Source organism: Rhineura floridana, chromosome 5 (assembly GCF_030035675.1).
Source record: "Rhineura floridana isolate rRhiFlo1 chromosome 5, rRhiFlo1.hap2, whole genome shotgun sequence".
Taxonomy (NCBI): domain Eukaryota; kingdom Metazoa; phylum Chordata; class Lepidosauria; order Squamata; family Rhineuridae; genus Rhineura; species Rhineura floridana.
The window spans coordinates 116,146,447-116,166,033 of record NC_084484.1 but is presented as its reverse complement, the minus strand read 5'-3'; the positions used below and the strand labels follow the sequence as shown (position 1 = coordinate 116,166,033).

At 39.6% G+C, this 19,587-nt stretch overlaps 1 protein-coding gene across 13 annotated transcripts in view; it reads right to left on the bottom strand.

The window, feature by feature from the left end:
* Nucleotides 1-19,587, bottom strand: part of ROBO2 (roundabout guidance receptor 2) — an 863,595-nt gene that overhangs the window by 41,917 nt on the left and 802,091 nt on the right. The gene's annotated exons all lie outside the window — the stretch shown is intronic.

Here is a 19,587-nt window from a genome sequence, read left to right as displayed (position 1 = left end):
TGTAAAGAGAGAGAGAGAAAACCCAGAGCCATTTTGGACTTTTTTCTCTCAGAGTTCTCGTAATCTGTTGAAATTCATTAAAAACCAGCCATGTTCACAGAGTACCTGTAATCCTGTTACTCACCTTGCCCCATACTCTGACCTTCATCTTCTGCAGTTTAAAAGTTAAAAAAACCCTGGCTGATTTTTAATTAATTTAAGAAATTTTGGCTGGAACTCAATGATAATGTCGGGCATGCTCAGTAGGAACCAACTGTCAGTGTTCTAAAAGCCAGACTCACAGCTGCTGGGCTTGCCTAATCAGGGGGCCACACCCACACCAGACTTTGATTTCACATGAGACACTCATGGCTTCCCTCAGAGAATCCTGGGAAGTATATTTTGTGAAGGGTGCTGAGAAGAGACTCCTATTCCCCTGAGAGAGCTCCATTGGCCAGACTGGTTTAACAGTCAGCCACTCTAAAGGTCTGTGAGGCGAACAGGGCATCTCCTAGCAACTCTCAGCACCCTTCACTAACTACACTTCCCAGGATTATTTGAGAGAAGCCATGACTGTCCAAGGTGAAAGAAAGGTCTGATGTGGTTGTGGCCAGGGACAGCTTTGGTTTAAATTTGGGTGGGAGGCTACATATGCCTGCTGTAGAATAAAAGTGGGGGAAACCCTGAAAAGCAATGATACTGTTCACAATGTTTTCATTTTGGAAAGGAAAGGAGCTTCCCCTCTGCCCAGTGCACACCCACCCAATCTCCTCCCCTCTCCCTCCTCCTACTCTCCCTGCCCCTCCCCCAGGTCAGTGTTGGACTACGACCTGGGAGACCAGGGTTCTAATCCCCACATAGCCATGAAGCTCACTGGGTGACCTTGGGCCAGTCACTGCCTCAGCCTCAGAGGAAGGCAATGGCCAAATCATATCTGAAGACTGTTTACCATGAAAACCATCCATAGGGTCGCCATATCTGATTGCACAGAAATAAATCCCACTGAACTCAGAAGGTATGCAACTGATCAAACCCACCCTCCCTTCTCCTCCCTCCTATCCCCTCCCTCTTCCTCCTTCTCTCACCTTCTCCTTCCCCTCCCACTCCTCCTCCCTATGGTCAGTTTTACCTATCTTTAGTATGATTCCATGGGAATAAATACCACTGAACTCAATAAGCATGCAAATGAACAAACCTGCCCTCCCCTGCCCTTCCTTTGCCCCTCCCCTCCAATCCCCTTCTTCCCCCTTCCCCTCCTTCTGCTCCCCTCTCCTTTCCCCTTTCCCTGCTCCTCCCCCATGGTCAGTTTTCCCTATCCTAACCATGATTACATAGGAGTAAATCTCATTGAACTCAATAAGCATGCAAATGATCAGACCTAGCTTTTCCCACCTTCCCCTCTCCTCTCACTTCCTCCTCCCCTCTCCTCTTCCTTATTCCTCCTTCCCTCACCTATCCTAAGCATAATTGCACAGGAGTATTTCCCACTGAACTCAATAAACATGCAAATGATCAAACCTGTCCTTCCAGCTCCCCTCCCCCTCCTCCCCTCCGCCCTCCTTCTCCTCCCTCCTCCTCTTCCCCACCCCATCCCCTATAGTCAGTTTCACCTATCCTGAGCATGATTGCAGGGGAGTAAATCCCACTGAACCCCATAAACATGCAAATGATCAATCCATCCTCAGCAAGCATGCACACAATCCCATTTCTTACCTCCCAGATTAAAAGCAGAGAAATTCACTAATAGGCAAAAAAAACCTTGCGGTTTAAGATGTACCTATAACCAACAAATATTTCTATCAAACTTTAAAAAGCAGGGAAATTGGGCAGCTATAGTGAATGCACCAGGGCAGCAGGAGACCTGACCTCCTCTCTGAGATATTGGACTGCCCTACAAATTGTCAAAATGCAAACACCATTTGGGTTGGTCTTTCACAGTCCAATCCACTTCCTGTGTAGCTTGGAAGAATTTGGTAACATGTGCCTCTGAGCATAAGGTGAGTGGTGGCAACACCTGCAATCAGCTCAAATAATACCAAGAAGACATGTGCTGTGCTGATCTTGTTTTAGCAGGGAGGAAGCAATATTATTAAGACAGTTGATACTAGTTCAGGTTTGTTGTTGTTATGTGCCTTCAAGTCGATTACGACTTATGGCGACCCTATGAATCAGCTACCTCCAAGAGCATCTGTCATGAACCACCCTGCTCAGATCTTGTAAGTTCAGGTCTCTGGCTTCCTTTATGGAATCAATCCATCTCTTCTTTGGCCTTCCTCTTTTTCTACTCCCTGCTGTTTCTCCCTGCATTATGGTCTTTTCTAGTGAATCATGTCTTGTCATTATGTGTCCAAAGTATGATAACCTCAGTTTCATCATTTTAGCTTGTAGTGACAGTTCTGGTTTAACTTGTTCTAACACCCACTTATCTGTCTTTTTCGCAGTCCATGGTATGCACAAAGCTCTCCTCCAGCACCACATTTCAAATGAGTTTATTTTTCTCTTATCTGCCTTTTTCACTGTCCAACTTTCACATCCATACATAGAGATTGGGAATACCATGGTCTGAATGATCCTGACTTTAGTGTTAAGCGATACATCTTTGCATTTGAGGACCTTTTCTAGTTCTCTCACAGCTGTCCTCCCGAGTCCTAGCCTTCTTTTGATTTCTTGACTATTGTCTCCATTTTGGTTAATGACTGTGCCGAGGTATTGATAATCCTTGACAAGTTCTATGTCCTCACTGTCAACTGTAAAGTTACACAAATCTTGTGTTGTCATTACTTTAGTCTTCTTGACATTCAGCTGTAGTCCTGCTTTTGTGCTTTCCTCTTTAACTTTTATCAGCATTCGTTTCAAATCATTACTGGTTTCTGCTAAGAGTATGGTATTGTCTGCATATCTTAAATTATTGATGTTTCTCCCTCCAATTTTCACACCTCCTTCATCTTGGTCCAATCCTGCTTTCCGTATGATATGTTCTGCGTACAGATTAAACAAATAGGGTGATAAAATACAACTGTGTCTCACACCCTTTCCGATGGGGAACCAATCTGTTCTTCCTCCATATTCTGTCCTTATAGTAGCCTCTTGTCCAGAGTATAGATTGCGCATCAGGACAATCAGATGCTGTGGCACCCCCATTTCTTTTAAAGCATTCCATAGTTTTTCATGATCTACACAGTAAAAGGCTTTGCTGTAGTCTATAAAGCACAGGGTGATTTTCTTCTGAAATTCCTTGGTCCGTTCTGGTTGGCCAGGCACCTGGTTGGTCACTGTGAGAACGGGATGCTGGACTAGATGGGCCACTGGCCTGATCCAGCAGGCTCTTCTTATGTTCTTATGTTCCATTATCCAACGTATGTTTGTGATATGATCTCTGGTGCCTCTTCCCTTTCTAAATCCAGCTTGGACGTCTGGCATTTCTCGCTCCATATATGGTAAGAGCCTTTGTTGTAGAATCTTGAGCATTACTTTACTTGCATGGAATATTAAGGCAATAGTTCGGTAATTACTGCATTCTCTGGGATCCCCTTTCTTTGGAAGTGGGATATATATTGAACGTTTCCAGTCTGTGGGCCATTGTTTAGTTTTCCATATTTCTTGACAAATGTTTGTCAAGATTTGGACAGATTCAGTCTCAGTAGCTTGTAGCAACTCTATTGGTATGCCATCTATTCCTGGTGATTTGTTTCTTCCAAGCATTTTAAGAGCAGCTTTCACCTCACATTCTAAAATTTCTGGTTCTTCATCACATGGTTCCTCCATGAATGAATCTGTCATCCTTGCATCTCTTTTATAGAGTTCTTCAGTGTATTGCTTCCCATCTTCCTTTATTTCATCTCGGTCAGTCAGTGTGTTCCCCTGTTGATTATTCAACATCCCTACTTGTGGTTTAAATTTCCCTTTCATTTCTCTAATCTTTTGGAATAGGGCTCTTGTTCTACCCTTTTTGTTGTCCTTTTCTATACAATAACTATTGTAATAGTTTTCTTTGTCCCTACGTTCTAGTCGTTGTATAGTTGCATTTAGGGTTCTGACTGTGTTTCTATCTCCTTTTGCTTTTGCTTTCCTTCTCTCTTTAACCATTTTAAGAGTTTCTTCAGTCATCCATTGAGGTCTTTCTCTCTTTTTAACAAGAGGTATTGTCTTTTTCCATTCTTCCCTGATAATGTTCCTGACATCAGTCCATAGTTCTTCTGGTTCTCTGTCAACCAGAGCTTGGAAAAGTTACATTTTTGAACTACAATTCCCATCAGCCCAATCCAGTGGCCATGCTGGCTGGGGCTGATGGGAGTTGTAGTTCAAAAAAGTAACTTTTCCAAGCTCTGCTGTCAACTATGTTTAAAGCCTCAAACCTGTTCCTTATTTGATATTTATAATCTTCTGGGATGTTATTTAAATTGTATTTTGGCATTATGAGTGCTTTGTTGTTCTTCTTTAGCTTTACTCTGATTTTCAATACAATCAGTTCATGATCTGTCCTGCAGTCTGTTCCTGGTCTTGTTTCCACAGAAAGTATGGAACTTCTCCATCTTCTGTTTTCAATTATATAATCAATTTGATTCCTATATTGACCATCTGGTGATGTCCATGTGTACAGTCATCTTTTTGGTTGCTCAAAAAATGTGTTGGCAAGAAACAAATCATTGGCTTCACAGAATTCAATAAGTCTTTCTCCTGCTTCATTTCTGTTACCTAAGCCCCATTTCCCCACAATTCCTAGTTCTTCTCTGTTCCCTACTTTTGCATTCCAGTCCCCTATGGTTATCATCATATCTTGTTTGGGTGTGTGATCAATTTCTTCCTGTACTTCTGCGTAACATCTCTCCAATTCTTCTTCTTCTGCATTTGATGTTGGAGCGTAGACTTGCATGATGGTTATGTTAATAGGTTTCCCATTTAATCTCATTGATATCACTCGCTCAGACCTTGCGTTGTAGCTCCTACTTGCTTTTGCTACATCACTTCTCACTATTAAAGCAACCCCGTTTCTTCTTGATTTCTCATTTCCTGCATAAAATATTTTGTAGTTGCCTGATTGAAAATGTCCCATTCCCGTCCATTTTAATTCACTCACACCAAGTATTGTAATGTTGATGTGTTCCATTTCTTTCTTGACAATTTCTAACTTCCCTGGTTCATGCTTCTCACATTCCATGTTCCTATTGTGTGCGTCATACAACTCCAGACTCTCCTTTCGCATCTGTGCGCATCAGCCTCTGGGCTTCCTTTCGGCTTTGACCCAGCTGCATCTTTAGCCACAGCACTACTCGTACTTGTCCTTTGTTCTTTCCCAGTAGCTCGGTGAGTGCCTTCTGACTTGGGATCTCATCTTCCAGCATTATCTCGTGTTGCATTTTGGATACTCTGTTCATAGGGTTTTCGTGGTAAGAGGTATTCAGAGGTGGTTTACCATTGCCTTCCTCTGAGTTTGGATGCATCTTAGTCTGGTGTCTCAGCTTTGACCATTCTGCCATGGGTGCCCCTGCTAGGTGTCTAGCCTCTTGGTCTAGACTCCTGACGGCATTGCTCTCAGCTTCTTCAACACTCTCAAATCCCCTCACCACGTTAAGGTGTGCATCCTAAAGGGAGTCACTTTAAATATGTCTGATTTACTATGCACTTTTAGTGAAGTTTCCTATAGGAAATCATTTTCTTTTCCTTCTGTTTCTGTCAATATGTGAAGTACAGCAACACTTTGCAAAATTTACACTAAAAAAACTCCAGAAATAATTGTGGAATAATGGCACTGACTATTCTGCAGAATAATCTCCAGTGGACATCAGGAGTGTCTCAGTTTGCACAAAATAAATCAATGAGAGGTGAAATATATTCTAGCAAAATTCTAGGTGTGCTCTATGTTTTTAATTGACTGTGCCCACCTTGCATTAAATGAAGTGGTTGAAACATAGCAGGCTGAAAACATGTATCTTGGGTAGGCTAAGTTTGTTTTTTCCAACAGCTAGAGTCATTCCTGAAGTAGCAACATATTGTAATCAGTCTGATTTTACAGCAAACTGCAGTTTCAGATTCAACTGTTAATGACCCAAAATAGAAACAGAACATAACTTCCAATTTGAAACACAAAAGGCTGTATTCATCATCATATGACACTGACCAATAAAAAGGCTTTGAAATTAATAAAAATAAATTTGACACAGATTTCTAGGATGAATAATGAGAGAAATAAAACTTTCTAGATTAGATTCTCTGTAGACACAATAGTAACACAGGAATGAAACAAAGTAAGAAGAACACCAACAAACATACAAAAATGTAATCCTCCATCTTTGGAGATGGCATGTATTGCCACCACTCACCATATGCTCAGAGGCACATGTTGCCAAATTCTTCCAAGTTACATGGGAAGTGGATTGGACTGTGAAAGACCAACCCAAATTGTGTTTGCATTTTGGACAATTTGTAGGGCAGTGCAGTATCTCAGAGAGGAGGTCAGGTCTCCTGTTCCCCTGGTTCATTCACTACAGCTGCCCAATTTCCCTGGTTTTTAAAATTTGCTAGAAATATTTGTGGGCTATAGGTACATTCTTAAACCGCAAGGTTTTTTGCCTATTAGTGAATATATATTTATTGCTAGCCTATGCTACCAAGCTATATCACACTAAGTAATGCTACTGACAAATCATTGTTTTTCATTGCAAGGCTTCCATTTGCCAAATCAGGATTTTTAAGGGAAGGCACAACCTCCCCATCCCAAGCAATTTTTCTAGCTTCATTTAAGTCTCTTCCTACCCTCAAAATCCATCCAACAATCTGCTTGAGCAGGATTCTGCAAATTCTCTCCATTTTTTGTTTCAGGAGACATCTGGTGACAATGAAGGGATGTACAGAACACTTTCTAGGTCATTTTGCAAGTCCTGTCAAAACCTTTTTCTTGCCATTTGTTTTGGGACCAATGCTTTTTAACTTGTTCATAAATGATCTGGAATTAAGGATGAACAGTAAGATGGAGACGATACCAAATTGTTCAGAGTGGTAAACAGAATAAAGGATTGAGAGGAGCTTTGAAAGGATAGTTCCAAACTGGGTGAATGGGCATTAAAATGATGAATGCATTACAGTGAAAGTGTAATGGATGCATTCTGGAACAAAAACCCCAACATCACTTGACTAGAAAACAGATCTTGGGGTCGTGGTGGATACCTCAATGAAAACTTCAACCCAGTGTATAGTAGCTGTAAAAAAGATGAATTACATGTGAGGTAAAAGGATTAAAAACAAATAAATCTGCTAATACAGGCGGGCCCCACTTATACGGCAGGTTCCGTTCCGGACCCCCGCCGTAAAGCGGAAACCGCCATAAAGCGGAACCCCATTGAGTATAATGGGGCACATCGCGCGAAAATGATGCAAAAATGCCGCAAAAGCGGCAAAAGCGGCTTTAAAATGGGGAATGAAAGCCGCCGCATTAGTGCAACACCGGGAAGCGAGCCCTACTGTATTATAATACCTTTATACAGATCTATGGTGCAACAGTATTTGGAATACTGAGTATAGTACTCAAAAAAGATATTATAGCGCCTTGATCAAAATGATCAACTTCCATTGTTTGGGAAGGTCACAACATTTGTGATATAATAGAGATTTATAAAATTATGTATAATGTGGAGAAAGTGGTTAGTGAAACATTTTTCTCCCTCTTTCATAATACTAGAACCCAGGATGATCCAAGGAAACTGAGTGGTAGAAGATGCAGGGCAGACAAGAAGAGGCATTTCTTCATGGAACACCATACAATGACATTTGTTACCACAAGATGTAATGATGGTCACCAGCTTAAATGGCTTTAAAATGGGATTAGGCAAATTTATGGATATTAATGCTAGCAATGGCTACAGCCATTGTGAATGTGGGTACCTCCAGGATCAGAGGCACTACGCCTCTAAATATCAGTCGCAAGGGATATATACAGGAGAAAGCTCTTGTGCTCACATCCTGCCTGTGGGCTTCCCACAGGCATCTGGCTGACTGCTATGGGAAATGAGACTTTGGACTAGATGTCTGATCCAGCAGGACTCTTCTTCTATTTTCTTAAAATTTGAGGACAAGGATGAACAACAAATTTGGTTTAAATCTGGTTTTAGCCAAGTCTGGATCTAATTTTGTCACAGGGTTAACATTTCTCTCAGATCAGCTGTAGCTTTTTCAAACAGGATAAAACAGGTTCTAAGCAGGTGTCTGTTTCATACAATACAGCTCACTCTGTTTTCCAATAGCTTGTTTTAATTTCCATGCTGTCTGCCAGCTGCAATTTTTTCTCCTGCTGAAAGCAGCAGTAAGCACTTTATCTAGAACAAAATCAACTATTTGAAAAACCTGGATTCTGTTTTTAAATTCCATAAAATATTTGAGGTGCTGAAGCAATCAGAATGTTATAAATAAAAGAGGAAGCGGGGGCTAGACTCACACATTCGTCCCTGAACTTTAGTAGTACCAGATGTTCTGCAGGTAATAAAAAGGAAAACTATTATCCTTATTCATGTTTAGCAATCTGTTTCTTAAAGCTTACAAGCCCATGTACGAGGAATAGGCATCTATACTGTTCTCTTTTAAACACTAGTCTTTTTCTTCATTCTGGTGGTTCTACTTGAAAAGGATAATTAGAATTATTAAGCACAGGATTTTATACACCTCAGCTCCACATGTGAAGACTTTACTCTTAAATAAGTATTATGTAACAACAGAATTTACCACAACAGCTTGATCCAAGCTCGATCATCTAAGATCATCTGCAGGAGCGGCTTTGGTCATCCCCTGAGTTGGCAAGGCTCATTTAACATTGACAGGAAATCGAGACTTCGGTGTCATCAGTCTGCTTCTCTGGAATGCTTGTCCAACACAGTTTCAGCAGGCACCTTCTGTTTTAACTTTTAAGTGCCTGCTGAAAACTTTTCAGTTCCGCCATGCTTATGCAGGCAATTAAGAAGATGCTTTTCCTCCCCAACAGCTGATCTTTATTTTTATTGTATTTTTAATATTTTTTATTTTATGGTGGTTGCCATTTTTAATGCATTGTAAATTGCTTTGATGTTTTTAACGAAATAGTGGTATACAAATATTTTTATAAATAAATAAAATATTAAAACTAATCGATATATCCATGATTTCTACATAACTTGGTGCCATATTACATCAAATTACAGGTAGTTTTTTTCATGTGATCCCCTCATACCTATATTCACTCTTCACTAATAAGCTAAAAACCCCTTACAGTTTAAGAATGTACCTATAGCCAACAGATATTTCTATAAAACCTTAAAAAGCAGGGAAATGGGGCAGCTATAGTGAATATACCAGGAGCACAGGAGACTTGACCTCCTCTCTGAGATATTATACTGCCCTACAAATTTGTAAAAACGAAAACACCATTTGGGTTGGTCTTGCACAGTGTAGTTTGCGAAGGGTGCTGAGAGTTGTTAGGAGATGCCCTATTCCTCTCACAGAGCTACAAACCCCAGAAATCTTTGTAAATAGGGGCTGACTGTTAAACCACTCTGGCCACTGGAGGGGAATAGGAGTCTCCTAACAACTCTCAGCATCCTTCACAAACTACACTTCCCAGGATTCTTTGGGGGAAGCAATGACTGTCTAAAGTGGAAAAAATGTCTGACATGGATGTGGCCCCCTGATTAGCCAAAGAGCTGTTAGTTCTGGCTTTTAGAACACTGACAGTTGGTTCTTACTGAGCATGCCTACACTATCATAGACTCCAATGCTAATTCTCTAAAATTAATTAAAATCAGTAATGAATTTTTTTAATGAATTTAATTTTTTTAACTTTTAAACTGCAGAAGAAGGTCAGGGTATGGGGCAAGGTCAGTAATAGGATTATAGATTCTCTGTGAACATGGCTGATTTTTAAGTGACCACTGAGAGAAAAAAGTCTAACACAGGTCTGGATTTTTTTACTTGTGTTTCAGACTTTAAAGTCTGGATTCTCTTTGAGTGTTCTGTGTATCACCTTGAAAACCTAGACGGTTGTTAAGCAAATATTTCTGAGTTCAGGACTATATGTTTTGTAAGGTTTGCAAAGCCTTTGACTGTGTAGATCATGAAAAACTATGGAAGGCTTTAAAAGATATGGGTGTGCCACAGCATCTAATTGTCATGATGCACAACCTATACTCTGGACAAGAGGCTACTGTAAGGACAGAATATGGAGAAACGACTGGTTCCCAATCGGAAAGGGTGTCAGACAGGGATGTATTTTATCACCCTATATATTTAATCTACATGCAGAACATATCATACAGAAAGCAAGATTGGACCAAGAAGAAGGAGGTGTGAAAATTGGAGGGAGAAATATCAATAATTAAAGATAAGCAGATGATACTATACTACTAGCAGAAACCAGTAATGATCTGAAACAAATGCTGATGAAAGTTAAAGAGGAAAGCACAAAAGCAGAACTACAGCTGAACATCAAAAAGATGAACGTAATGACAACAGAAGATTTATATAACTTTAAAGTTGACAATGAAGACATTATCAAGGATTATCAATACCTTGGCACAATCATTAACCAAAATGGAGACAATAGTAAAGAAATCAGAAGAAGGCTAGGACTGGGGAGGGCAGCTTTGAGAGAACTAGAAAAGGTCCTCAAATGCAAAGATGTATCACTGAACACTAAAGTCAGGATCATTCAGACCATGGTATTCCCAATCTCTATGTATGGATGTGCAAGTTGGACAGTGAAAAAAGTGGATAAGAGAAAAATCAACTCATTTGAAATGTGGTGTTGGATGAGAGCTTTGTGCATACCACGGACTGTGAAAAAGATAAATAATAGGGTGTTAGAACAAATTAAACCAGAACTGTCACTAGAAACCAAAATGATGAAACTGAGGTTATCATACTTTGAACACATAATGACAAGACATGATTCACTAGAAAAGACCATAATGCTGGGGAAAAACAGCAGGGAGTAGAAAAAGAGGAAGGCCAAAGAAGAGATGGATTGATTCCATAAAGGAAGCCAGAGACCTGAACTTACAAGATCTGAACAGGGTGGCTCAAGGCAGATGCTTTTGGAGGTGACTGATTCATAGGGTCACCATAAGTCGTAATTGACTTGAAGGCACATAACAACAACAACAACAGGTCCCAGGCTGTGGTCTGAAGACACATAAGGCCAGCTCCCTGCTGAAGCTAAGCAGGGTCAGGTCTGGTCAGTGCCTGGATACGGGACCCCCTGGGAACCACATGTAAGCCGCCTTGGGTTTCTATCATGAAAAAGAAAGGTGGGATATAAATGCAATAAATAAACAAACAACATTGCAGAAGCCTACTAATGTGTTCTCGTGGGGGGGATACCACCCTTATTTCCCCTTAGCCATACAACCAGGAAAAAAGTAAAAAAAAATTTAAAATAGCCAGTGTGGTGTAGTGGTTAAGGCAGCCTTTCCCAACCAGTGTGCCTCCAGATGTTGTTGGACCACAACTCCCATCAGCCTCAGCCAGCATTGCCAATTGTCAGGAAAGATGGGAATTGTGGTCCAACAACATCTGGAGGCACACTGGTTGGGAAAGGCTGGGTTAAGGTGTTGGACCAGGGTTCAAATCCCCACATAGGCATGAAGCTCACTGGGTGACCTTGGGTCAGTCACTGCCTCTCAGCCTCATGAAAACCATATTCATAGGGTCACCATAAGTCAAAATTGACTTGAAGGCAATACATTTACATTTAAAAAAAATATTTTTATGAAATAAAATACTGTCCTACTTCATTCTTCTGAAACCAAATAGAAAGGGGTCACGGAATTCTAAAAGCCAGGAAATATAAGGGGGAAACAAATTGGAAGAAAGGGATTCTGATGGGCTAGAAGAATAAGACAGCTTCAGGTTGTATTGAGGGCCACATAAAATCAGATCCAAGCCACAGACTGCCCACCTATGTGTCTATGCACATCCACTATACCAATGAGCTGCTAGAATCTAGAGAGAAAGAAATTAAATCTTGCAATCAGGATTGATATTATGGTCAGCACAGGCCATTCAAACTCTACATGAATTCTAGTCTCCAAGGTGCTGGATAAAATTCCTGGTTTTGGACAGCGTAAGACTGAAAGCACCTCATAATTTATAGCTGTCATGGGACATAAATCTGACAGAGACCAATCTGAATTGTGCTTTATTCAACTCAGGAACATACACATGGAAACCAAAATCTAAAAAATGGTTATAATTCATAATTAAACATTTAAATTTCATTTTCTCTCACAATGAAAGTATATTTCACAGAATTTCCATAAAAAAGAAAGCCAATAAACATTACTTTCACTTAGCTGATTGTTATCCCCCCTTTTCTTAATAGCTCATTCTAACTTCAATTTTCATCTGCATTTTGCTATTTAATGTGGTAGACATATTTATGAGGCAATGATATGTCATAATTGCAGTCTGAATATTTTACGGTGATCCCTTCATACAATTAGGTCCCCAATGTACTATAAAGGCAGAAAAGACAAATGAAGGAGTAATACAGCTTTGTATTTAAGTGCTAGCCTAGTAGTCACAAGTGACAAGGAAGTGCATGCACGTGAGTAAGCAAGTTAGGGGTGGAGGAGATGGAGTGCTCCCTCTATCATCTGTGCTCATCAGAGAACCAAGTCAGCTGACCGAGGGAAGAAACTCCTTCCTTTACAACCCAGCAAAGAAATGCAAACGGTACAGGAGACAGAACCCTTTTCATCTCCTCTGCTGGCCACAGCAGTATAGTAATTTTTAATATTTTTTTTTGCAGCCTAGCAACCTTTTTGGGCTTATTTACAAAACTGGAATGATATACTTGAGTTTGGAATGCTGCTTAGTACCATTAACAGGAGGATTCATAAGGCATTGTCTATGCATAAAATTTTCATTCTGACAGCATTTTTGAACTATTTCTATGCTGGCCATGGCCAGATTTTGTTCTTTATGGTCCACTTTATATTGGGCAATCCTATGCTGTAAAATAATAGGTTGAAGCTACTTTGGTCAGACTTGAATTTTAAAAATGGAAAATTGTAGGATGTACTTCAGCAATGACATAAAGGTTGAAACAAGGACAAACACCTGTTACTTTGGGACTCTTCACAGACACGCTGAGGTTAAATTGTGGTATAACATGTTAAATATTGGTATATAAAGATTGCTTATAACATCTGTGAAATGTTTTAACGATCTGGCTACACAAGAGAGTCTACTTTTTAATTGCTGCACTGGCATTAGTTACAGAATTCAATGGTGTCAGCAGTGGTGACAAGAACTGGCACTCTTTGCCTTTCCCACCAGATACATAATTGCTAAGCTCAAGTAACTAAACCACAATAATGTCCTCTTTAAATTTATTCTTTAAATTAGGTTTGCACCTGAAAATAGTAACATAGCACACACATACACATAATACAAAGGAGGGAAATTGTTCTTTTAATTATTATTTTAAAGTATTCATTTGATTGTTCAGGCAGTTTGGCAATTTCATTTAGTGGAAATAAGGTGTTCATGGCTTAAATATGTGCTCTGAGAAGGGGATCTGTAGAATTTGTATCTCATAAAAATGGTAATGCAACAATTAGTAGGGTCATATTATAAAGCACAGATTTTACTCTAGCTTAATGGATCTAGAGATACGCATTCATCAGCAAGGATGGATTTAGCATAAAACGACATGTAAATGAATTGATGACAGATCATAAATTAATTTTAGTGCTGAAGATGTAATGAAGGCATAGCAAGATGCCACTTTATCATAGTATTTTACTGCTCAGCAACATTCGAACAACTACTTAATGTTATATGTGCATGCTAGCTTGAATAAATTTGAGAAATTTTTGTCCCTTTCAGCAATATGGAGGAAAGAAAAAGATTGTTGGAAAAGATTGAAATTTCAAACAGAAATAAATTTGGCTAAGTGGCATAAATTCATTTTTCATTAACGTTTATAAATGCTTTGATGATGTTTGCATCTATAAAAAATGTCAAACATATATATTGCTTGTGTTTTGTTTATTAAAATGTTCTGGCAAGGAAACAAATCTACAGATGTATACATTCTACCTTATATTTAAATGAGCAGGAGGTTGGGCTCAATGGCCCTTCCAGTTCTAGTCATGTATGATGTACAGTTTAGACCAAAGTCTAATTACCCAGCATTAACTGTCTTTTATTATTCTTGTTTTCTTTTTTTTAGCATACTTCTCCACAGTCTATTAGCTTCCATGTATGAAACTCACCATATTTGCTTCCTCAGTAATTGCTGTAAGTGTTAAGGCTCCTGCCAGGAGGAAGGGCGGGATATAAATCAAATAAATAAATAAATAAATAAATTCAGCTTACAGTGAAGGCTGAAGGCATTGGAAAGACTAGACAGAGAGGTGATCCTCCATGTTTCCCAGACTATCCTTTCCCTTCTAACTTTCCAGTGCTAGACTGATACTCTTAGAGTTGCTGACCACACTACCTACTTCCACTCTCCCTTGGAGAAAAGACCTTTCTGGATCTCTCATCTCTTAACCAAGCATACCATGTTGCATCTCCGCCTCATTTGCCAGACCTAGGGATCTTTCCTATCAATATGTATTTTTTTAAAATAAATGCCAACTTGTTGCTTCTTAAAGCTCGAATCTCAATGAGACTGTGTGCAGGATAAAGTGTGCTCCTTTAGCAGGGATTCAGCTATAGTAAAGTTCTGCCAGTATTCAACTCCAACACTAACAGTAGTGACAACAGGAATTCCTTTTTATTGTATCTAAAGATGACTTTACACAGTAGTACAATTTCCACATAATCAATGCTACAGTATGCTTTAAAGTCATACCCGAATATGCCTTTATCAGAAAAACTGATTTTATAAAACTTTCAAGACTTAAAATTGATCTTTGATTTGCAATTGCCTTGAACAGAACACCTGATTATCAGACAGTTAAAAATGTAAAGGTTCTAATTTCATAACAGTCAAATAACATGCTACTTATCACCCAGAATATGTAGTCTCCAGTCTCTGGATAATGGTTTGCAATATATTGACACAAAAGGCATGCAGCCCTGCAAATAACTCAGCTGATATCCACCTGGTTCTAAGGAAGGTCAAGAGGAACAGAAGATGCAAAGCAACCACATATACAATTTTCTGAATACAGTAATATCTCCATTAACAAATCCTCCAGGAACTAAGCTCCTTTTAACAAAGGCTTTTTTAAAGGTGAAACTGACCAACTTAATTTTGCTATGGATAAACTTTCAAGCCTGTGCCTTTGCTTTAAGGTGAAACTGAGCAGCCTGTTTCTGTTTTGCTATCAATAAACTGATAAGCCTGTGCCTTTGCTTTGCTAGGGTAAAAACAAAAAACCTGTGCGTTTGCTTTGCATTAAAGAGATTTCTTGCTTTCTCCCACAGCTGGGGAGGGAAGGATCCAATATGATTAAGGGGGGGAGGGTGCTAGGTAGGTGTCCTTTAAAGCCCCTGTGGAAGTTGTCCCCACCATCTATGAGTGGGTGGAGAAACCTATCCCTAATCTTTCCATGTTATTCCTATCTCTGGTACCAAAGTTTCTGTTAAAGAAATAATGTCCAGGAACATATCTACTTTGTTAACTGAGATATTACTGTACTATTGAAGAAGAATGAGGTAGAAGTATAACACAAAGTGTAACACTAATGGTGTAGTTATTAGAGTATTGGTCTGGGACCTGGGAGACCAGGGTTCAAATCACTTAGCCATGAAGCTCACTAAGTGACCTGGGGCAAGTCATTGTTTCTCATTCTAATCTAACTCACAGGATTGTTGTGAGGAGAAATGTGTTTGTACTCCACCTTGAGCTCCTTGGAGGAAAGGTGGGATAGAAATGTAATAAATAAATAGATAGATAGATAAATAAATAGTGGAGATGAGCCTATACCTTGGAAATGCTGTGTGAGAACTGGTGCTAAGTCTTACCTTGCCTTTAACAAAGACGATGGCCAGGCCCTTAATACTCAAAACTAAACCTTCCAAAGACTTACTAGCCACTATGAAACTGAGAGTGCAGTCCTATTTAGAAGTAAATCCTATTAAATTCAGTGGGACTTACTCTCCAGTAAGTTGTTTAGGATTGCAGCCTGCATCTAGATTACGATGGAAATAATGGTGGTTGTGAAATACTGCGATTTAGCCTAAGGTGTCAATTATAGATGGGTTCTTGGCTCCCCCTAAAATATCATGTATGTGGTCCATGTAAGCTTATCAACCCAGCATTGTTTCTTTTCAAGCAGTAGTTGTGGCCAAAACCAGCTTTTATCTTACCTAGAATGCCATGATTTGGTAACCATAGTCTATCCATAGCAAGATGTTTTTCTTTAACACTGGCTTCCAATACGTTTCCGGGCCAGATTCAAAGTGTTGGTCCTTACCTATAAAGCCCTTAATGGCACTGGACCGCAATATCTGATGGAACGCCTCTCTCGCTATGTTCCTACCCGTTCACTCCGCTCGACGTCTAAGGCCCTTCTCCGGGTTCCAACTCATACAGAGGCCTGGAGAACAGTAACAAGATCTAGGGCCTTTTCGGTGGTGGCCCCTGAATTATGGAATACCCTCCCAGATGAGATACGCCTGGCGCCTTCTCTGTCATCTTTTCGGCGCCAGGTAAAAACCCACCTGTTCACCCAGGCATTTTAAGCTTTTTTTTTAATTTAATCTTATGTTTATTTTCTTTTACTCTGTTTTTAAATATGTTTTATAATTGTATGCGCAATACATACTTGCTTGTATTTTAAATATTGTGGTTTTATCGTGTTGTACACCGCCCTGGGAGCTGTTAGCTATAGGGCAGTTTAGAAATGTAATTAAATAATAATAATAAATAATAATTTAAGCAAGCTTTTAAGAATTTTGTTTAATGTTTAGTAGTGGAATTGTTAGGCATATTTATTTGTTAGATATATCTATCTGTCATTGGCATTTACCATTTATAGTTCTATTTTGAATGTTTTATTGTTAGCAACCTTGGGGTTTTTTTTGGGGGGGGGAAGGCACAATTATTTATTTATCATAAGTACATAATAAACTAAGGGAGTTCCTGGGGTGGTCAGCTGAGGAGCCATTAGATGCTGTGTGCCTCTTTTTTTTCTGGTGGAGAATCAGATAACACAGCCACCCTGGGCTCCTTCTGGGAGGAATGGCAGGATATAATAATAATAATAATAATAATAATAATAATAATCAGCAGCAGCAGCAGCAGCAGCAGCAGCAGCAGCAGCAGCAGCAGCAGCAGCAGCAGCAGCAGCAGCAGCAGCAGCAGCAGCAGCAGCAGCAGCAGCAGCAGCAGCAGCAGCAGCTTGTGTATGTTTACTGTTCTTCCTTTGTACTTATGAAATTTGTGGTTATTGCTTGTACTGAATTAAGGCCTGGGAGGAATTACTGCTGGTTCTTTTGTCTTGTATCTGCATATAATCCTTTGATATTAGAAAGATGCACACCTTCAACCATTGTTTATTCCATCCTTTTATTGATTTGTAAAGTGGGAATCTTCAAGGCTCTAAAATAGAGAAATGACAGGGCAATGTCTCTACTGATGGTAAAATCCTCTACCCTTGAAGAAAACTTCCTCCCTTAAACACCATCTAGGCCATGGTTAGATCCTCATGCCACTAAGGAACATCCCTAGTTGCAGAAGACAGTGTGCAGGCACTAGTCCTGGGCTCATGTGTATAGTGGGGAATTTTTTATCTGTGCAGGACATGAACATAGCTTGCTTCCTCCTCATTACAAAAACCTGTGATGTGGATCAGAATGGAAGGCCTTCTGGTCAGGAGACCTGAAGAAGAAATCTTTTAAAGGTGAATAAGGAGTTCACCTTAACCTCCAAAAGGGTCTTGAAGGAAATTGGTCACTATGGACATGGATTATCAGAACTCTAATTCCCACCCTCAACCTCTGAAATGGAAATGGACTGCCTTCAAGTCGATTCCAACTTACGGCCACCCTATGAATAGAATTTTCATGGTAAGTGGTATTCAGGGGTGGTTTACCATTGCCTCCCTCTGAGGCTGAGAGTCAGTGACTGGCCCAGGGTCACCCAGTGAGCTTCGTGGCTGTGTGGAGATTCAAAGTCTGGTCTCCCAAGTCGTAGTCCAACACCTTAACCACTACACCACACTGGCTCAACACTTCAACCTCTACACTAGGCAGACACAGCTCTTAGATTTTAAGGAAGGGCAGCAGCTCAGTGGTAGAGCACATGCTTTGCATGCAAATGTCCCAGGTTCAATCCCTGGTATCTCCAGGTAGGATGGAAAGAGACTGAAACCCTGGAGAGCCACTGCTGGTCAACACAGATAATACTGAGCTAGATGGACCGATGGTCTGACTTGGTATAAGACAGATTCCTATTTTCCTATTTTGCCTACTATATTCTTGATCAACTTAATAAATCTGTTAATTGCAAGCATTGCTTAATGGTAACTAAGAAAACGTTTCTTTCCTAACTTGAAATTCAATAACATTGAATCATGTTTGCTTTCTTTCCTGATCTGCAACACAGTTTTGGGTCCAAACCCATCAGTTGAAGATCAATGATCTACACTACCACTAATAAAAATAGGACATTTAGCATTTATATGTCTATGATACCACTCTACACAATGTTTCACTGACTTATTGTCTTGTTTTTACACAAGACTATTTGCCGTGTTGGGACTTTAAAACCAAATATTTACAAAAAATAGGACATTGATCATGCTTTGCTATTAAAGGAGACAAAAGAGAATGTCTATGAAGACATGTAAATCCATTTGAGGTTGGGGGGGGAGATTTTTAGCTGAAAGTATATCATTTTGTTCCCTAAGATGTCACAGTATCAAAGAACTAACATTTAAAAAATAATATGTTAGGCAATTTAAGGCTTGTGTTACCACAGTGTTCATTTTTTTACAGCAGAATTTGTAAGCAATATACCCATACATTATTAGGTAGACCAGAGATAAAATAACTCACAGAAATGTAAATATGCAAATTGTGCATATTAAACACACACCTGCATCAAGACTGACATAATAATACATAAAAATGGACAGTATACTGGTAGCAGATTAAGTTTTAGGTATTATCACTTTAAGACCTTCATTGGATTGCTATAGGAAAGCTTCACTATACAGATATGCAAAAATATGCAGAATTACAGCCTGAAGATTATGCTAGAAATTCCAGCAAACTTAGGTAAAGTAGCTTTAACATACTTGTGCACTAATAAGCCAATCTTCCAAATTCAGAGACTTAAACTTGTAACTACAAGCCTTCAGTTGGTTCTGGATTTCAAATCACAGCAGTCAAGCTACAGTCTTAAATCTTAATTAGCTTGGCAAACAGCCTGGCCCTAGCGCATGGGGAAAAGAAACTGGAAAGTGGGATAAAGCACCACTTCCTTTAATTCAATGAGAGAGAGAGAGACAGAGAGACAGAGAGGAGGGAAATCTGAGGTACTGATGCTTCATTACTGTCTAAATCCCTCCTATGACAGTAGAAACGGCAATGTGTTTTCATAGCTGCAGTGTTTAGATAAGGGCATGAAAAACTCAAAACAACTTGTAAGGCACACAGAAGGAAGGCAAATACTAAAAGACACAACAT